The sequence below is a fragment of the Onychomys torridus genome, chromosome 13, assembly GCF_903995425.1.
Source record: "Onychomys torridus chromosome 13, mOncTor1.1, whole genome shotgun sequence".
In the NCBI taxonomy this organism is placed as follows: domain Eukaryota; kingdom Metazoa; phylum Chordata; class Mammalia; order Rodentia; family Cricetidae; genus Onychomys; species Onychomys torridus.
This window is the reverse complement of record NC_050455.1, coordinates 4,619,391-4,640,105: the sequence shown is the minus strand read 5'-3', so window position 1 is coordinate 4,640,105 and position 20,715 is coordinate 4,619,391. Positions and strand designations below refer to the sequence as shown.

At 41.4% G+C, this 20,715-nt stretch overlaps 1 protein-coding gene across 4 annotated transcripts in view; it reads left to right on the top strand.

Moving 5' to 3' along the window:
• The window catches only part of Znf521 (zinc finger protein 521), a 285,109-nt gene that overhangs the window by 34,805 nt on the left and 229,589 nt on the right, over nucleotides 1-20,715 (top strand). Inside the window, exon 1 of one of the 4 annotated variants that reach the window (XM_036205084.1) lies at nucleotides 6,743-6,790. The exons of the other annotated variants lie outside the window; for them this stretch is intronic. The gene's annotated coding sequence lies outside the window, so the exon portion shown is untranslated. Of the gene's footprint in view, nucleotides 1-6,742; nucleotides 6,791-20,715 lie in introns of those variants that run through there. 4 annotated transcript variants of the gene reach the window in all.

The window sequence follows — 20,715 nt, the reverse complement described above, 5'->3', positions numbered from 1 at the left end:
CAGTCTTACAGTTCTTTAAGAGTTTGAATTGGGAGTGTATGTACTTATGTGAATGCGTATACATATATCCATACACACACATGTGTATCTAAATATACACATGCATTTAATTTTGCTTACTTTTTTACTGTGATGTTAGGAATAAAATGGAATATTAAATGACTAAAATAAAACAAAACCCCCTTTGAATATTTTTCTAAGATTTTTAACATCTATTAACTTATTTTAGCTTAAATATTATCTCTTCAAAAAAACCTTCCCTGAACCTGCTCGGTGTAAATCAGGCACCCCAGTGTGTTCCTTTAAATATCCATTCATGAAATCCCAGCACTTATTTTATTGCCACTTTTGTTGGGTATTGCCTCAGTTACTTTTCTACTGCTGTGATGAAACAGTATGACCAAAAACAACTTGGGGAAGAAAGGGTTCATTTTATCCCATAGCATTTAGACTATCAACCAGAGGAGTCACGGCAGGAAATCAAGGCAAAAACCTGGAAGCAGGAACTGAATGAAGCATAAGCCATGGAGGGCACTGCTTACTGGCTTGTACCCATGGCTTGCTTAGCCCGCTTTCTTATTGCACCCCAAACCACCTGCTCAGGGGTGATACTACCCACAGTGAGATAGGGTATCTCATCAATCAAGAGTATGCCTCACAGACTTGTCTACTGGCGAATGGAGACATTTTCTCAATTAAGACTCCCTTTTCCCCTAGATGATGCTAGTTTGTGTCAGACTGACATGCAAACTGGTCAGCAGAAGGTATGAAGTCCAGATCTTCACACATGGTGCTTCCACTGAGCCGTGTCCCCAGGGCTCACTACTTACTACCTGAATCCTGCAGTTCTCAATACATGTATTCATTTCCTGTCTCTGTCATTGGACTTGGGGCTTATGGAGGGCTGGGACTGTGTTTTCATCCTTGCATTAGCTGAGCCCAGCACTGTGCTGGGTCTTTACTAGCCTGCCACTAGGGCTGCCAGGATAATCTGCTGTGATGTTATTCAGAAAAGGAAAATCTAAAACCCACAGAAGCATAGCATATGCAATATAATGATTGAATAAAGCTGACACTTGGTTTATAGAATATATTCCTCCTTAAAAGCATAATTGTCTTTGATATCTGTGCATTCTGTGTCTCTCAGTGCCATCAGCTGTTCATCAAAAGTATTTGAGAAATATTTTGTTCATAGGTGCAGATTTTATTCTCTTTTTTCTTGTCCTTATTCCCTACTTACTATGTACAAGCCCTTACCTAGCATATTGTAAAGCTCATGTTACTAGAGATTACATAGAGTGTGAAGGAGGCCATATATAAGGACATGAAGATTCTGTGCCATTTTATACAAAGGACATAAGCATCTGTGAATTGTGGTATCCTCTAGGGAACTAGAACTGATCCCTCATGGGTACCAAGGGCAACCAGATACCAAGCATGGGTGTATACTATGTTTGTTGGTTGGCTTGGCTATCCAACAAGTAGACCATGCAATTTCTTCCTTACTGTTGGTCACATGTCATCTTTCACTCACTTGTTAAAGTTGCCACAGCTCCCGTATCCCTGTGGGTGGGTCTCTCCTTTTCCCTCTCTTGTTTTTTCCTAGCATGGTCTTCCCTCCACTAACAATGGTCAGGAAATAGATTTATTAGACAAGTTGTTCTCCAACTGTTTTCCTAGAATATTTCTATTTGTGTAAGATTTTAATGGGTGTTTCATTTTAACAAGGTTTCCTAAGCAGATTATTGTGGTAGCATTGGATGGAATCCAGGTAAACAAAGCTCTTTATTAAAAAGTTCACCATGGCTCATCTCTTCAAGGGGGGAGGTTGTACAGTGAGCAACTTTATTAGGCTATACAATTTTTTTTCCAGAAAAGACTTCCTTTTTAGAATCATTCATCCCCCACTTCCTTCTTTGACATGGTCTAACTCTGTATCCTTGGATGGCCTGGAACTCACAAAGATCCCCCTGCCTCTGCCTCCTAGATGCTGGAATTAAAGCCATGTGCCACCACACTGGCTAGAATGATGCATATTGGTGATTTACCTATTTTTATAATTTTATGGGATTTTTAGCATAACTTTTATTGTGATAGTATTTAAAATGTACAGAAAACTTACAAAGTAATTTGAAGAACTCTTCTCTGTTAGTTAATTGGCTCATCAGTTGCTTACATTTTGTATTATGTGTTTTCTTTACTTCTCCTTTCTTCCCTCCCTTTCCTTCCTTGCTCACCATCATTTTCTTAATATTTGAAGGCAGTCAAAATATCACATCCCTGGAAATGCAGCTTGGGTATTTCTGGGGACCCATCCATTCTTCTGATCACTGTGTAGTTACCGGATTCAAGAACGTTAAAATTCATCTAACAACAAATGTCCAATTAATATTCATTTTGTTATCATTGATGTCTAATCTATAACCCATATTTGAATTGCAACAACTTGTTCCAGTAATGTCCTTTATAACTTTTTTCTGTTTTGTCTCATCCTAAATACAGGATCACATTTAACATTTAACGGTCCTGTCTTTCTGCCTGGCCTAACCAATTAGGAATTCTTTCTCCATCTTTCTTGGTATTTTTAACAAGGATGCCTGACAGACAGACTTTGTAGGATTTCCATCAGAGGAGTAGGTTGGTCTGTTTCCTTAGTGCCACATTCAAATTCTACGCTGTGGCAAGGACACCAGTGTGATGTCACATCCTTCTTATTCATTGCACCTGGAAGTAAGTAGTGTTACTTTGTTCCAGTGATGGTGAAGTTAACATCAAATACTTGTTTTCTATGGTGTCTTCAAATCTTTTCTAGTGTGACTTACTGTTTCCCCTTCGTGTACAATGCAAGGATAATTCATGAGAAAATAACTCATAGCTCACCTTCACAAAACTTTTAACAGTTTTTCTCCATTGTCATACCATAATCTTTGTTACTTGTACGGCTTATTGGTATTTCTTTCCTTATTCAGTTGCTTATTTGTATCATCATTGATTTTTAGATTATTTTATTCAGTAGTTCATTATATGTATGTATGTATCTGTCCAACTGCTCATCCATCCATCCATCCATCCATCCATCCATCCATCCATCCATCATCTGTTTGTCTGTCTGCATGTCCATCCATTTATTAATCATCTGTTCATCCATCCATCCATCCATCCATCCATCCATCCATCCATCCATCCATCCATCCACCCATCATCTATCTTTGAATGATGGGAATCAAACACAAGGCCTTTTGCTAGATAGGTTTGTACCACTGAACTCTACCCCCAGCTCACTATGAATATTTTGATGTATTTATTGTCTTAGATTTAGCCAATGAGAATGGATTCAAACTATGTCCTTTGGTGTCTGTTTAATATGTCTGTGTCATTATCTGGGGGTACTTGCTTTGTTTCTGGGGCAAAGAGACACTCTGGGTCATGTTCTTTTCTTGCCCAGCCATATCTTGCAATCAATATCTTCTTGGTGATTATTACCATTTTTAGTTTTTGGTAAGGTAATATATCAGGGTTCATTTAAAGAAACATGGTATTTAGAAGTTGAGACATAAGTACTGTGTGCTCAGTGCTACATCTTATTGTATGTAGCGCTCTCAGCTAACTGAACTAGGACGTATACAAATACGCTAAGATGATTTGTAATATACACATAACATGGTCCACAATACACATATACAAGTGTATATACATCTGTGTGTATTTTCCTTGAACTCTAACAAAAACCCTGCTTTTGTATTGCTATTTCCAGTTCAGTCCAGCCTCTCAGACACATCCTTCTCTTCTTCCTGTCACTGCCTCTGGAGTGATGGAAACCTGTCTGCTATGGTTTCATCATTTTCAGTGCATTGACTCATTTGCTTGAGGCTTGAATACACATTAAATCATCCCACAGTGGTTGACACATATAACTTGATAAGCATGTCAACCAATTAGAGCTAGGATCTTTTGCAATATTTTAATGCGGTGTTTACATAGGATAAAACTAGTAAGTTATGAATGAGTATGCAGTTTGATGAACTTTGTCAAAATGCACACACTCATGTACTGTACCCGTTTCCCATTTGATGTTCTCTTACCGTCCAGTCTACTCTGCCCTTTTGCCATCATTAGCCCTCCCTCAGAAGTACCCAGGTCTTCTAAGTTCTTCAACCATGGATTCATTTAGCCTGTTATAAATGGGACCATACACTGTGATACACTATGAACTCTGTTCTTCGTCCCTGGGTCTTTTGTGTGATGGGTCAAGGAAACTCTTTCATGCTGTTTTAGATTACTTTTGTTGTTGTTGTTTTTCATTGTTGAGCAGTATTCTGCATGTTCAGATTCTACTACTGTTATATAGCTGTACTGTAATTTATTTTCTGTTGTCTTTTTGTTGGGTAGTTTGATTACTTTCTCTTTTCTTTTCTTTTTTTTTTTTGTTATTCTGAATTAAGTTATAGTGGGCAGCCTACCTTTATGTGGGCATATTTTGTAATCTGCTTGGGTTGTTGGCATAGGAGTCAAGGTTCTGTGTATTGAGGAGGGCCAGGAAGGAGGGGATGCCTGTTTGTAGACAGACTTCCAAGCTTGTGCCAAGATGATGGCTTCACTTTGTACTCCTACCAGCAGTGGGTCAGACTCCGGCCATCATCTGTCCATGCCAACATTCACACTGCCATCCTCTGAATTCTGTCTTTCTTTGAGGTATAAGTTAGTCTTCTTTATAGATTTGGTTATGGCTGCCAGTTCATATATACCAAACTGACTTTGTGTAATGACTCTTTTCCTTAGAACAGAATTTTGTGGAAATCCAGGCCCTTACTATATAGCACTGGCTGGCCCATGACTTACTTACTATGTAGATCAGGCTGGCCTCAAACTCTCAGCGATACATTTACCTTTGCCTCCTGAATGCTGAGTTTAAAGGACTGTTCAAGTTTATCTGAGAATCCTATTAAATACAGATAAGTAGTAGGATACTGTTTCTAGGTGGATGACTGGTACATTATAGGAAGCTTTTCACTGATGTAAAATAGTGTTTATGTTAGTATAAAACCGTGGACATGCGCAGCCTAGTATACACTAAGCTAGTGAGAAATCCTTTCTAAGGTGAGATGGCTTTGTCTGTCCTGTTTCAGGTTACATTTCATTCATTCATTGTTCATTCCTTCATTCTTGTGGTACATGGGATCATATCAGGATATCATGAATGTTTGGCAAGCATTCTACTCCTGAGTTACACCCCCAATTCAAAGTCATTTTAAAATTTAAGTGTTAAAAAAAAGAAAAAGAAAAAAGTAAACTCTGCATTCTACTTAGTGGGGAATGCACCTGGCTGATACTTAGCTTTATGTTCAGCTTCATGAATCAAGAAAAAGAAAGATATCACTTGGTCTCGTCTGATTTTATTGCTATCTGCAGAACATGGCATGGGATGGGATAGCAGATATTTATGGGTTACATAATGTTTCTTTTTTAAAGTAATAAAACATTTGGTCTTTCTTGATCCAAGGCTTTCAGAAGGCACGATCTAGCCTGTGTTCACATAGCACTACAGTGTTTTAATTAAAGGTCAGAGAACAAAAGTGACTTATTGAATCGTGTCAGAGAAGGACAAATCTGATGGGCTTAGTTCCTATATATCAAAAGATCAAAGAAGTAAATAAAACCAAAGAACGATGTTGATAATGGTAGTGATGGTGATGATGATGGTATGTATGTATGTCAGTGGTTCTCAATCTGTACATTGAGACCACTTTGGGGGTTGAATGACGCTTTCATGAGAACCCCCTAAGATCAACAGAAAACACAGATATTTATATTACAACTCATAACAAAAGCAAAATTACAGTTATGAAGTAGCTATGTATTTGTATTGATGGTGTGGCTTTAGGTTTAGGAGTGTAAAGAGAGTGAAGAGCAGAAATTGCAATAATTCACATTAGATGATGTTGAATCCAAGTTGAAATTTGAATTAGCTGGAGGGTGGCCTCCAGTCTGCTCTGGAGAAGATTAAATACTCCCAAAGAATTTTAATTAAAAGGGTGATGTGATGCTTTTTGGTGGATAGTAGGGGGCAGTGCCCTTGGGTTATCTTCCAGCTGCTGCAGTGAACTCTCTGGGTACCACCTGTTTTAAAGCACTAAGGTGGCAAAGGGGGGGGTGTGTTGGCATTTCTTTTCTTTTCCTGTCTTGGCTGACTTACCTTTCCATTGATTCTGTTTTTAGCGTTATCCACCTGCTCATGTCTTTGCTGTCTTGCGTCCAGTTCATGTCATTCTCAAAGACTCGTAATTTCCTGTCTCCATCCACCCATTTCCTCTTTTACGCATCTCGTGGAGTCTTAAGGAATTTCTACTTATTCTTTGATCCATGTGGACTCCCCGAATCTGTTGCTTTTGTTGCCTTTACTTAGCTGCCTGGCTCTGCCCAGCTAGACTATAACCTGGAGGTATTTCCATGAATAATTTGTGTGAAGGAAGAGTGAATTCTGAGTAGTGTGTTACAGTGCTTAAATATAGAGCAGAATTAGACAAGAAAGAAGCCATATGACTGGATTTGCTAAACAAAGAACAGGTGCCTGATGGACTGAGGCATCTGGAGGTCACACAGGCTTCTGGGGGTTGCTGGGTTCTGCAATGAGGTAGCCAGAGAAACCTCACTTTGGCTCTTTCTTTCCTTGCCTGCAGGCTTTCTTGATGACATTACACCTATTCCTTTGGTGACATTTGTCCCGAGGGATGATGAAGATCCTTTGACCCGTCTGCCTTAGTGGATGGAAACTGGTCATTCCATATCAAAGGTTTGAAATCCTGGAATAGTCCTGCTAATTTAAGCCTGGCCTGAACCCCTACTGTGGCTTGGTTTAGCCTAGGCTTAATTAGCAGGACTCATAGACTCATGGACAGTGGTACAGGAAAGGATGCAGGGATGGAGGGAGATGATCTGAATCTTAGAGATGTTTTGGAATGTCAACACTGTTCTGGAGAAGAAGATTTGATTTAGAGTTTGACAGAACAGCCCTAAAGATAGCCAGGGACAAGGTGGCACCCATGCAGATGAGATTTCTCTTCTTTGGCTCACGGTACTGTTTCTTTCCAGTCTGTAATCCAGCATGTCTAAGTAAATTACATAGCACCCTTGCTTGAAGGAAAAGGGCAAAGGTGAAGACAAGCTTGAATCCCACTCTTTAGCTGGAGCCATAGGCGGCAGCCACCTGCCTGGCCCTCGCCTCGCTGTGTTTTCCTGGAGGCTGGGAAGGGAGGAGAATCAGCCCTCCAGTGCTGTTGGGACTCTGATGCAGAAGACAGATTATCAAAATATATATTTACTGAAGGAGAAGCACATAGAACCTTTCATTGTACTAATCCACAAACCCTATCATTTCTTGCCAATTCCCTCAGGGGGTGAGGAGGGCTGTGAGCCAGAGGGGTCTCATCACACTACTCAACAAAGATTTAATAGCAGGGTGCTGTGGGGAAGGCTGAGATTACGGGACTTTATTATGCTTACAAAACGGAGTAGGAACTAGCATTGTAAATCATCGAGACTAAGCTACACTTAACCGGATAAATGTGTAAAGTGCATTTGGTAATACGGCTTCTCCTTGTTCTGCGTCTGTTCTCTCTCGTCTCCTGCTAATTTGCAAACTCAAGTTGTCTGTTAAGTGCTCTTTCCCATCATTAATAGGAATTGCTTGGGTGCATATGCAGAAAAAGCCAAGTAGATGGTATTAGTTCTTAACCCAGCGTCTGTCTGCCGTGCTTTTGGTAGTTTGCTAAGTAGAAATTCACATGAAAGGAAGGGTGATAGTTTTGAGAACATGTTTGCAAATCAGATTCATAAAGCTCTAGCCAGATTTGAAGCTCCTTTTTTTCCATCCCCTCTCCTTTTCTCCTTTCTTTTTTTAAAAATTCACACATGATTACAGTATTTACATCACTTTCACCCTCCTGCCCTCCCAACTCCTCCCGTCTTCAGATTCATGACTTTTTCGTTAATTACTATTACGTGTGTGTGTGTGTGTGTGTGTGTGTGTATGTGTCTGTATGTGTGTGCATGTGTGTGTATGTGTCTGTTTGTGTGTATGTGTCTGTTTGTGTGTATGTGTGTGCATGTGTGTGTATGTGTCTGTGTGGGTATGTATGTGTGTTTGTGTGTGCATGTGTGTGTGTGTGTGTCTGTATTTATATGTGTGTGCATGTGTCTGTATGGGTATGTATGTGTGTATGTGTGTGCATGTGTGTGTATGTGTCTGTATGGGTATGTATGTGTGTGTGTGTGTGCATGTGTGTGTATGTGTCTGTGTATAAGTGTGATATGTGTTTGTGTATATGTACAGTCTACTGAGTCCATTTGCTGTTGCTTGGAGGTATATATGTTGAAGGCTGACTACTTTGGATTAGATAGCCCATCAGGCCACTCATCCCTGGAGAAAACTGATTCTCCCTCTCTCAAGAGTCCCTCCATCCCTCCTTCCCTCCCTCCCTCCTCCCCTCCCTCCCTCCCTCTCTCCCTCTTTCCTCCCTTTCTTCAGTTCTTCCTTTCTGAGCTCAGAATGTTCAGGTCTCAGGTAAGTGTTACACTGCTGAGCTGTGTCTCCAACCCACTTTTTTGTTGTTGTTATTATTATTATTACCACTACTACTATTATTAATGTCGAGGCAGGATCTTCATGTTATATCCAAGGCTTGCTTCCAACTTGAGCGCCTTCCGCTTCAGCCTCCCAGTTAGCTAGGATCATAGGTGTGAGCCTCATGTCTATCAGTTGTTTTAAACAAATAGTATTTGAGCATTGCTTTACGTTTTTGAGGAGAATGAATTGAGCAGGCACATGGCTGTTGTATAAGTACATTTGATTTTATTTCCAAAGTTAAACTTTCTAGAATCTTTTCACAGTTTTTGAGAATTGAAAATTTTCAGATACATGGAACATTAAGATAACTTTTTGTTTGTTTGTTTGTTTCCCAAAGAGAATGTTTTAAAAGTGAAAATGTGTCTGCAGGTGTTCTGTGGCTGTGGTGCATTAAATGCTCAGTGGATCCTCTTCTGAATCTAGTTCTGCTGGCAGGAAGGACACTGAGAGCAAGTGTGGCTTTGTAAAACTGGTTAAGACACATTTAGAACTCATTTTTGCCACTTTTCTCAGAAAATCCTAAGTTACTGTAAACCATGCAGAATCAATATGCTGTTTAAAAATTTTAGTTCATATTAATTAAATATGAGGCATTATATGTTTATTTGCATATATCCATATTAAATCTATATTACTCCATTATGTTTTTATTAATCATTTATATAACATTAATTATATCTATTCTAATTGTATTAAGGTAGTATAAGTTTTATTTTAACTTCCCTTTTCTTAGATGAATTTGTGGCATTCTACCTAAAGTATTCCCAAACTGCTAGCCTAGCCACATACTTTCTGAAATATCTGTACCTTGGGGATAGATCCCCTTGGCATGTGCATCTCAGTGCGGTGATCAGTGCTTTTTAAACCTTTTTGACAAAAAGTTAATATGTTGTATAGCATGTACAGAGACAGAAATGGGAAAGTGACATAAAGATGAAATAAAAATAGGCTACAGTAATTTGCAGCTTTAGACTCCCAGCCTTGGTTGTTTCATCATTGTTAGACCTGAGACTACAAGACGCTTCAGAAACCACCAAAGGGCAGTGACGGCAGGTCGCGGGCAGCGCTCTTGTCCACAGTGGTGTAGCGGCGTCACTGTCAGTGCTGTCCGGCCGGCTGTGGACCTGCCCGATGGACGTGTCTCCTCCTCCCTCCTCTTCCACACAGAAGCTGGAAACCTTCTAGGAGTGCAGGGTGGGGCTGGCCAGTTTCTTCTTGATTACCTGTGTTTGACCACAAGTACCTTGCAGTTTTCTTGCACAGAACTTTTGGAGTCAGTTGTAAAATATCTGAGACCTGAATTCAATTAGTTAAAATTAAAATAATTAAATAAGGTGGTCCCCATGTCCATATCTCTGGAGAGAACTGACTACCATTATGAGAAGAGGCACAAGGGATAGAAATATTAAGCCAGAACTGGAGTCAGAGTTATCTTGCTCTCAGGAAGATTTGTACTAGAATGACTTTTTAAAAATTTATTGTTTTTTGTTGTGTGGAGGTGCATGTGTATGTATGAGCATGTATGCATGTATGCATGTGGGTACCAGAGGGAAATCTCAGCTGGAATTTCATTCACCTTGGTTTTGAGACAGTATTTGGAGACAGGGTCCCTCATTGGCGTGGAAGTAACCAGGGAGACTAAGCTGTCAGCGGTCAGTGTCTCTGCTTTTCCAGTGCTGGAGTTACAAGGTGGATCATGGCTCCTGGCTTTTTCACATGAATTCTGTGAACAGAAAGTCCTGTGTGGCAGGCACTTTGCCCACTAACCTACCTCCTCCATCCCTCGAATGAACAGTGTCTTCTGTGATTGGAAGCTAAATATTCAGACTATGAGCTCTAACCTGGAATAATGTACCCTATGACCTTCAAAACACTTGTCTGTCGCATGCTTCACATTGTGAAAACTCTGGTCTCTGCTGCTCTCGAGTAGGAGACAGTGGTGCAGGCCAAGGTGTGAGTATCTTCATCCACCAGGGTGCTGACTATTTCTGCTATGCATTTGCCAAAAATGAGTAACCCCCTGTAATTGAATTCTAGATAGCTAGCAGTGAACTTCTTTCTCCGGTCTTGGGGAGTCCGTTCACTTTTACCTGCTGTAAACATTTGTTTTTAGTTATATCAGTTATTTCAGCACTGATCTTGTTTGCTACAGCAGATTAAAAAGAATTATGATTTTTTTTATGCGTGTATTTGTTGGGGCTGTGGTGCCACGTCACCACATGTGTGGAGGTCATAGGAGATTTGGGGAAGTTGAGTCTTCGATTTCACTGTGTGTGTTCTTGGGCTTGAATTCAGGTGTCAGGTCCCCTACAAGCCTCTATACCTGCTGAACCATCTTGTTGGCCTTTTTTGTTTGTTTATTTATTTTTTTAAGAGCTGAGGTTCTTTGTTTGCCATTCTTGTGTTAACATGCTTGTGAAATTCACTACTTTAACATAGACACTAAACCATAAGAGATTCCCTTTGTCCTTAAAGCTCTTAGAATGATTGCATATAATGTAACTGGGGCTTAGAAGGGGCCAGGGAGATGAATCTTGTTTTCTTACTGTATCTGATGATACATTACATATGTTAGCTTTATTAAAATCAAATAGCCCACATGCACCAAGGCTAGCTTAGGAAAACATCCATTGTGTTCTGCGTTTCTGTGTCATTCTTACTAGGTATTCATCCTGTCAGCCTGCTTTTCCTCAGCTGTGGGTGACTTGATACTGAGAGCAAGCAAAACACTCCAGAAGGTCGTATTAGCTGAATGGGAAGCATGAGGTGCAGTCAGTTAGCTTTAACAAGAAAACCTAGCTGGACGCTCCTTCATCAGTTATAACCGTATTCATATTAATGTGTTCTCTGATTAACCCCAGTATTTAAAAATGGTATTTAAAAAGTATTACAGTTTCAGAAAAAAATTCATGAATCTGTGTGTTCAAAAATGTTACGTTTTATGAAATGGCTTTGCCTTCATTGTGTAACTGAGAATCTTATCGTTGTGTAATTGGGAATGAATATCTAGTCATCTCATTGTCTTGTTTTAGGATTCATTTGCTCCAAACTTACAAATAAAATGTCAAGAGCACAAACCATGGGAGAATATCTTTAAGAACTTCTAGCATGTCCTTGATGGCCATTGCTGGTGATTAAAGCTGTCAGCGTGTCCCTATGGAGATGTGTAAAAATTGTAAACCAAGAGCTGTATTTGGGACATGAGAGCCATGGGTCTTTTGTGGGAAGATGAATTAAAAGAGACCCACAATTTCCTATGTCCTCTGTGGCCGTGCCGCCCACCTTATAAGCAGGTCAGGGCCATGTGCACAGAAAGGCTCTCTTCCCATGTAGCCCCTTCTAGGTGTGAAATCCACACTATAAAACAAGACAGTGAAACTTCTACATTTTTGCCTGAGCATACTCGATTCTGGTTTAAAGGTCATTCCCCTGGAGACGCTGGAACTGACATCTATTTCTTTCTTAGACTGTGGGTTGCTATGAAAAGTGGACTCTTTCCACACCCTGCTCTTTGTGCTAAGCCTGTCTGGGGAGCCTGTCTTCAGGGACTGACTGTAGTGTCACAGAGATCAGTGACCTCTTAATAGGTCTTAGAGGGGAAAGCAGGAATTCTTCTACCCTGCGCCTCAGGGCTAGGTTTCTTTAAACTTCAAGGCGTAGGACTGGGCCTCTCCTCTCCTTTCCTTCAGCTGTACCTTCAGGGGAAATTGATCGATTAGAAGTGATTATTCCACAAACCCTGAACCCTTTCCCCACCTCTTTGTTCCAACTGGAGCTTCTCAAAGTTTAAAGGGATCGTGCCTCCTGGGTGAATGGTAGGATGAATGTAGGTAGATTATTGAGTAGAACTCTTTGAACACACATTAGAAGTGCTAAAAAATATATTCGTAACAGTAGGGAATATCTGAAAAAGAAAGGGGTAAGGAAACATTTGTTTCAATATAATTATAATGTAATTGTGTGGGATATTTTTGGGCACATGATTAGCTAGCTGTTAGAATGTAGAATCGTAGTAGTAAGTCAAGGCAGGAAACTAACAGGATCAGCTCAGGAATGGGCCAACTGGCACAATCGGGGCGGTATGAGGGGACTGATGTGGGCTCGTGCCTGTCCTCTGCTGAGCACTGAGGGGGTCGATGAGCCCATGGCTTTCATTGTTTAACAACAACAGTGGCACACGTGTGTTGTTTTGCATGTACAATATGCCCAGCTGACAGGTGCTTTGGATCATACGTGATTAAACTTACTACTACATCAAGTTTTTCCTTTTAAAAATGTAACTCTTTGACTTGACCCTCTACTCCGCACACCCTTGTAGCTAGCTCCCTTGTTGACTGAACAGAAATGTGGACAAGGAGGAGCAGGCTGAAGAGCTGCATAAATGCATAACTGACAGAGAGATGCACGTTATGGGCAGTCCAAGGAAATCCTCCACTTGGTTCCTGAGAAAATCCCACTTCAAAGTCAGATTCTCTAAATAAAATTCCAAGTGGTCTGGAGACACGTCCATTTTTGGATCTCTTTCTCTAGGTGATAAAGGCAACTTCATTTTATATGGTTTTCTTGAGAAAGGACCAGTTTTAAAACCCTTAGAGTTCTCAGCCCTCTCGTGTGGTCCCTGGACACTGGAATAGAGGGTGGCTAGTCATATCTGGGCGGGGTGTCGATTACAAAAGCAGAAAATTAAACTACAACCAGCTCCCAGTCCTTGCCTTCTCCATCATTCCCAAAACATAGACATTTTACAGACACAGTTCAAATGATATGAAAACAACAACATGCTTTTAGAAAACACTCATGCTTTTAGAAAAAAATGTACTGTGCCTTCACACACAAAGCTGTATTTTTGGTTGTATCAATAAAACATTTTCCACTTAATTTATGAATTATTTAAAGTGTGTATTTTTATTACTCAGACTGCCTTTAAACTTAACTTTCTATAGTCTAATTTATGAAAATGTTCCCCATTGTAATTAACTGATCAGGCTGCCAGTCTCCTGAGCCTGCTTTTGTAATGTGTTTGAAATCTGTCAAAGCTATCATATACCTATTTCTTATACTTAATTTTATTTTCTATGAAAAGTATTTTCTCTTTACCAGATTTTTATAGTTATTATCAGAAAGCCATGTCTGCTTAATATTTCATATTTGATGTCCTATATGATCATGCTTTCGAAAAGAAATCTTTTAAGTTTTACATACAAGGTAACATTTGAATTGTGGGTATATGTTTATTTTTGCCCTTCTTGTTCTGAAAATGTTTTCTTTCCCTGTATCTTCATACCCCCACTCCCTATCACTTTACTTTCCCGTTTTCCAAGCTTCTAGGGCACATACCTTAGCCCAGTGGTTAGTTCCTAACAGCAAAACAATGATACTTTTCCTCTTGTGAACCCAGGCTCACCACTGGCCCATGGATACAAATATCCTAATGGATTAGGGCTGTAGTTGGGCTTTGTGTACTGTTGTCGGGTACCTGCTTGTGCATACAGGACACTTGTATAGTCAGTAGCATGCCTGCCCAAATTCCTGTATGTGTTTATCAGAATTTCATTGATCAGGATCCTCTTATTTGACTGTTATAATTTTGATCTGAAGTTTCCAGTAATGGTCCTCATAAAGGCCTAATCCCCAGGGAGAACTACAAGAAGGAGGTTAAAGAAATGAGGAGGTGGGGCTTAGTGGGCAGTCTTGTATCAGTGGGGTATGCCCTGGCAGGGGGTTGTAAGTTCATGGCTCTGTCCTGGCTTTTGCTTCCTGGTGACAGGATGGGGTCTTTTGTTGCGTGTGTTCACCCTGCCATTGCTGTCTGACAACTTGTCCAGACACTTAAACACACTGATCCCCCTGGGTGTGAACGGTAACCTCTAAAACTGAACCAGAATAGTTACAGTAATGAGAAAACCACAACACAGAGAGCCACAGTAGGGGCATAAAACCCAGGTCTCAGGACCTGTGGAAAGATCAGTATAGAGGAAGGACAGAGAACAGTCTGGAGCTTTGGAGCTGGCTTCATGGAGTCTTTGCAGATGAGCAAGACTTATTAAGGTAGACCGTGTGTGTGTGTGTGTGTGTGTGTGTGTGTGTGTGTGTGTGTGTGTGTGTGTGTGTTTAAGGGTTGCGGAAGCAGGACTGGCCAGGACATTTCTTGCTGATAGAAGAGAAGAAAGGAGAATAACAGAACGGAAACAGCAGAGTATTGCCTGGGCAGCTCCTTGTTAGAGGAACGTGACAGGCAACCAGTGAGAGATCACGGGTGTATTAGCTATTTGTTGCTGCCTAACAAAGACTCCAAGACTTTGTTACTTACAGTGCCAACTGTGTATGTATGTATATATGTATGTATGTATGTATGTATGCATGCATGCATGCATTTATTTATCTATTTATTTGTTTGTTTTGTTTTGTTTTTTGAGACAGGGTTTCTCTGTGTAGTTTTGGTGCCTGTCCTGGATCTTGCTCTGTAGGCCAGCCTCCCCAATGCTGGTAATAAAGGTGTGCACCACCACCACCCAGCTGCTAGCTGTACATTCTCTCAGAGTGTCTGAGATAAGGAATCCCCGGGAGCAGGATGCCCAGGAATTTCTTTTGGTGGTATTTAAGAGGTTGCAAATATGTGCTGATCAGGGTTGGAACATCTCTGAGCTCAGTCACGGGACTGCTGAATGGGGACCTGCCTGGGGCCCTCAGTGTCTGGGTCTCTGTGCAGGAGAGCACATCACAGTGACTGACATTCCACAAAGGATCAGGAAGGGGAGGAGGAGGAGGGAGGTAGGAGGTGTGAATCAGCCATCCCTTCCTAGGTAACTTCCTACCCTAGAAACTAAGCTACAGTCTTCATGTCTTCCAGGGCTACTCTTGGCAATGGTACATCTGAATTCCTTTCACTGTGGCTGTTCACACAGTTAACGGGGGTGGCATGGAAAGATCCCACGGGTGTGAGGTGGTAGGGGTCCTTGGGCTTGTACTGCCGGCTCATGAATGCAATGAAGTATGAAGAGAAGTTGGACCTTGTAACAGAGAGCCAAGCACAGACCTGCCACTTGAGCCTGTGTCCCTTGCATGTCAGCCATCCCTTAGGTGTGGGTGGACATGGGAGTTGAGTTAGCACAGGTCCTCTGTTTACTGTTATCTGCACAGTCAAGGCAGGAATTGGTCTACATTCCAGGAAGATTTGATTGGAATAGTAAGCTTCAGAGCTGTAAGGATGTTTGGTAATTATTGTTCTGAGTGGCAAGCAGCTGGGACAGGTTATAATGCTGGAAGCTGAACACACGTTTGCCTTGGTCTGTATTGCGTAGAGCAGAATGGACTGGAGAAGGGACAGAGCAGGCATTCTAGACAGGAAGCTCTTGCAGTTAGTGGTGTGGGGAGAGTGGGGCCAAGTCTACGGATGTGTGAGGGGGAAGACTGCTGGGGATGCACTGATTGGCTAGCGGTGGGCATGGTAACAAGGCAGAGACTTAAAAACAGTCTTGGGACTCTGCACTCCTGGTGAGACTCCAATTTCTGGCAATTGACACCAGAAATGTGAAGGGAATAGCTTTGAAGCTAGGGTGGTGGTGGCCATCTTTGCCAGTGTGAAATCTGAGATTCTCTCCTGACTAGAACTGTTCAGAGTCCCAGGTGTGTCCTTAGGCCAGAGCCAAGGTATGTTCGGCACCTCTTTCTCTTTTTGAGTCACAGTTTAGCTTTCCCTTCATGAGTTTCTTTTCCACGATGTCTCTAGTTTTGCAACTTTTTCTGATCTAGTTCTTAAATCGTTAACTTAAATTCTGCACACAAATATGTATGGAATATGTATATATTCACATGTATGGGTACCCATGTGCATGTGGATGCACATGTGTGTTAAGGCCCAAGGTTGACACTATTTTCCTCAATGTCTGTCCTATATGTTGACCTGGGACGTCTGGCTGAACCTGGCACTCCCATTTCTGAGAGTCTGGCTACCCAACTTGCTCTAGGGACTTCCAGGCTCTGTGTCCCTCGTGCTGGAATTGTGGTGGGCCACTACTCCTACCCAGCTCTTGAACATGCTGTGGGATCTGAACTCCCAGCCTCATGCTTGTGAAGCACCTCCACAGTCCATATCCCGTTTCTATGCAGAGGCTGGTTATGACTTGAGAGTTTGGTTCTAGATAGAAGAAGGCGCACTCTGTGGAGGGCTTCTGTAGCTGGAGTGACTTCAGCGCCTGGGAAGGCACTCTCTTGTCTTTGCAGAAGGCAGATGCATGGCTCATAAGGTTTGCTAATGGTCTTTGAGATGGGGTTCCACAGCTAGGGCTTACTGGCCTCACTGGAACCCAGCAAATTTATTCTTCACTCCCATAGGATTAGGTCAGTGGGCTCCCCTCTGCTGCCCACCCCCCGCTATCCCCCTCCGCTGTCCCCCCTTTCTTCATCTCCCTTTCCTTCTTCACTAATGCCTATCTCTATGGGAAATCTTATTATTAGGGAATTATTAGTTATGACCAGGAACTGCTCCCTTCCTCCCCCTAAACTCTCAGAAAGAAACAAAGAAGAAAGAAAGGAAAAAAAGAAGAAAAGGAACAAAGAAAGAAAAAATAAAGAAATTACCAGGCATATTTAATTTTACTGTTCATTGCTTGGGATCTGTGACCACCTTGTTAATCTTAACAGGCCACTTTTATGGCTGACTTTCACATTGCCATTTCCCCATCATCTTCCTTTGTATTATTTTCATTAAAAATTCCATTAACTTAAAAAAAATCAATGTAATCATTTTGGTTGTAATTGATTCTTAGCAATCTTCTAAAGAAGAAATGAAGGAATAAAACTTGAAAGTGTTAAAATAAGTAAAAAGTAGTGTGTGTTTTCAAGGCCCCCAGAGATGTTAGCACAGAGGGTGGAAGGTGCATTCTGGGAAATGGTCCAGGACAGCACCCATGCCAGTTGGTGCTGACTCTGTCTCCCTACTCCCACACATGTCTGGACGTTTTCATATCAAATCTCTTCATCTATGAAGGGAGGACTTTAATGAAAAGCTCCTAAAGTCACCTATTTCACAGCCTTTGAAGGGGCCTGAGAAACATTTTTGTATTACTGGTATTATTAAACATGATAATGGTTCCATGAGATAAATCATGGGAGTCAGATTCCAGAGTTCAGTATCTTCCCAAATCCTGAAGAGTTCGGAAAAAGATGGTATGAGTTTAATATTTGGTATTCTGCCTTAAAAATTTCCCCCTTTTAAGTTAAAAGCGGGGGCTGGGGTGATAGCTCCCCTGTAGAGCTCTTGCCTAGCATGCCTGGGGCACTAGGTCCAAGCCCCAGTATTGCCAATGAATAAGTAAACCCCAAAGGCACTAATGCATCCTGGATGATGTAGGAAGGGGCAAGAGAGGAGTCAGAATAGGTTCTGAGTATGATGTTTTTCTTAGGAAGATCTTCATATTGAGCTTTATGCAGAATAGAGAATGTCATGTTTGGGGAATAAAGAAGAAACCCTGTTTCTGTTATGGAAAAAGTTTTGGAACTCACAACTTCATTCTACAGAATACACTAAACTAGCTCCAACATTAGTCTTTCACATAAATATACTCTGTGTATTGAATGTATATTCATGCACAGTGGGTAGGTATCATTGAAAACTTTTGTGCTTATATTTTACTTATTGACTGGCACGGATTTCTCCCCCACACATCTTCTAGAATGACTTTAAAAGATCTCTCTCTAGTTTTGTGAATTAGCTCAAAAATTAGAACACATTAATCTTCATTTAGTGCAGTTTAACATATTCATATTTCATGTTCAGCAGACAAGCCTAAGTGTCTTGGAATTGGTCTGGCTGCAGTGGAGGTGCAAGTGACCAATGCTTTGGAAAATCACCTGCGCTTGGTGAGTTCATTTCAACACAGGAGACTTGTATTTGTTTCCTAGGGAATAAGACCTAACAAAATGCATTTGTACATCAAATGCTCCTGGAGACAGTTGGCTGTTTTTGTGGTGCACCTGACATATTGAAGCAACATATTTAATGTGGATGTGGCAGTGTGTTTTGCTGAGCATTATGAGGGTGCAAAAGAAATGTGTCATGAACTCCACGCTAAGGCTCACACTGCGCTAGGGGAACAAAACACTCACGCCTGAAAATTCTAATATTGAATGTGGCAGTGTGTCATTAAAAGGTGGAATTGCTAAAATGAATGGTTAGTTCAAAGAAGGGTGGTTGGTGAATGTATGCAGGACAGGTTTTCTGGAAGAAATCAGAGGTGAGGGCTACCCAGAGGGATCATTGGGAAATGAATGGGTGGGGAGCCGGTGTGGGGTGGTAGAGCTAGATAGGGCATTCCAGGGGGGTAATTGCTGATGTTTTAGAAGACTCTGCCTTCAAATTCTGATAGCTCATAGAGACAACAATTTCATAAGCCGTAGCATTCTGTCATAGCAAGTTGCACACTCAGAGCATTCATGAGTTCCAGCAGGGCAGCACGCAAAGAAAAAGTGCTGTAGCTATACACAAAGCCAGCTCCACAGAGCCAGCCCCTGGCCACAAGATTAACAAAAGCTACTTTCCCTTAGCTGGTCTGGTGGAGCAGCTCGCAGAGTCCAGTAGAGTCTATGCATAGCTGTTAGGAAGGGAGTTAGGTCGCGGCAGCATTTGAGGACAGCCAGAGTCAGCTCTGAAGTGTCTCTAAAATAGGAAAACTAGTGCGGATTCTCACACAGAGTTTCTCTACACACTCGAAATATGTTGACCACGATAGGACATTTGATGTCAGCGCCGCTTTGAAATGTCAGAGTGTCTCAAGGCTTAGTTTCATTTAACTCTTGCTCTTATTATGCCTTGAGCCTTGGGTGCTCATCAAATGTAAATTTTCTCCAGCGAAGGAAGAAATTACTGGCAAGGTTATTAATAGTTTAATGGAAAGTCTTATTGCTTCTTCAATTTATATTTTCATGGTGATTGACAATTGTTAATTGGTCAATCCTCTATCTGTGCTCATGAGGTAGGTCAATATTTTCTCCACTACCAAATGAGAAGGTTAAGAGACCAAACACTTCCATGAACCTCCCCAGCAGCCTATTTCCATGTTGACTAGGGTACAAATGAGTTTAGTATTAGCTGTGTTTTTAGTTAGGTAATAATGTTGGTGTTGTGAGAACGACTACCTGAGGTATTTTTCCTATCAGCCATACAATTTGAAAATCCATTTACACCAAGTGGGGGTTTCAACTTATAAAAGTAGATTTGACCAGTAGGCACAGATGTCTTCTTTCTGTGGTTTGAACATAAAGAGCCTCTGACCTTTTCTGCCCCACCCAAAAGAGGCTTGTCGGTACTTTGGTCTTCAGATAGTGGCGCTATTTTAGGAAAATTTAGGAGGTAGGGGTTAGTTAGCTGAAGGAAGTGGGTCATAAGGGTGTGTCCTTGGGTCTGTGTCCTGTCCTAGGCCTTGACTTTCCCTTTCTTTCTTTCTTTCTTTCTTTCTTTCTTTCTTTCTTTCTTTCTTTCTTTCTTTCTTTCTCTCTCTCTCTCTCTCTCTCTCTCTCTCTCTCTCTCTCTCTCTCTCTCTCCCTCCCTCCCTCCCTCCCTCCCTCCCCTTCTCTCTCTCTCCCCCACTCCCCCCCAATCTCCCTTATTTCTTCATCACACATTCTGCCAAGTAGCCTCTGAATAAATTGACTCAGAATGAATCTTTGCTTCTTTTAAATTGTTCGGTTAGTATATTGTCACAGCAGCCAGGGCTGATGGACGCGTTTGGCATCTAAGACTGAAAGTAGATAAATTCATAGGGGAAATAGTTTCCTGTAACAGAAAATCCCAAGATTTCTGTATTTAAGGTAATGAAGTTTCTTTACCTCACCTGGGTGAGAACTGCAGAGGTAAATGATCCAGAGCTGGTTTAGGAGTACTGTGGGTCTTCAAAGACCAAGGCTTTTTCTTGGAGCTTCAGTATCTGGTTCATAACTGGCATCTTCAAGTAGGAAAAGACAGCTGCTTGAGTTTGAGTCCCATGTCCAGCTTTGATTGGGAAGAAGGAGGAGGAGAGGGGCAGCAGCTGCTTTGGAAACAGCTTTCCCCTGACTTCCACAGTCAACTTACTGTCCTGGCAGTGCGAAGGACC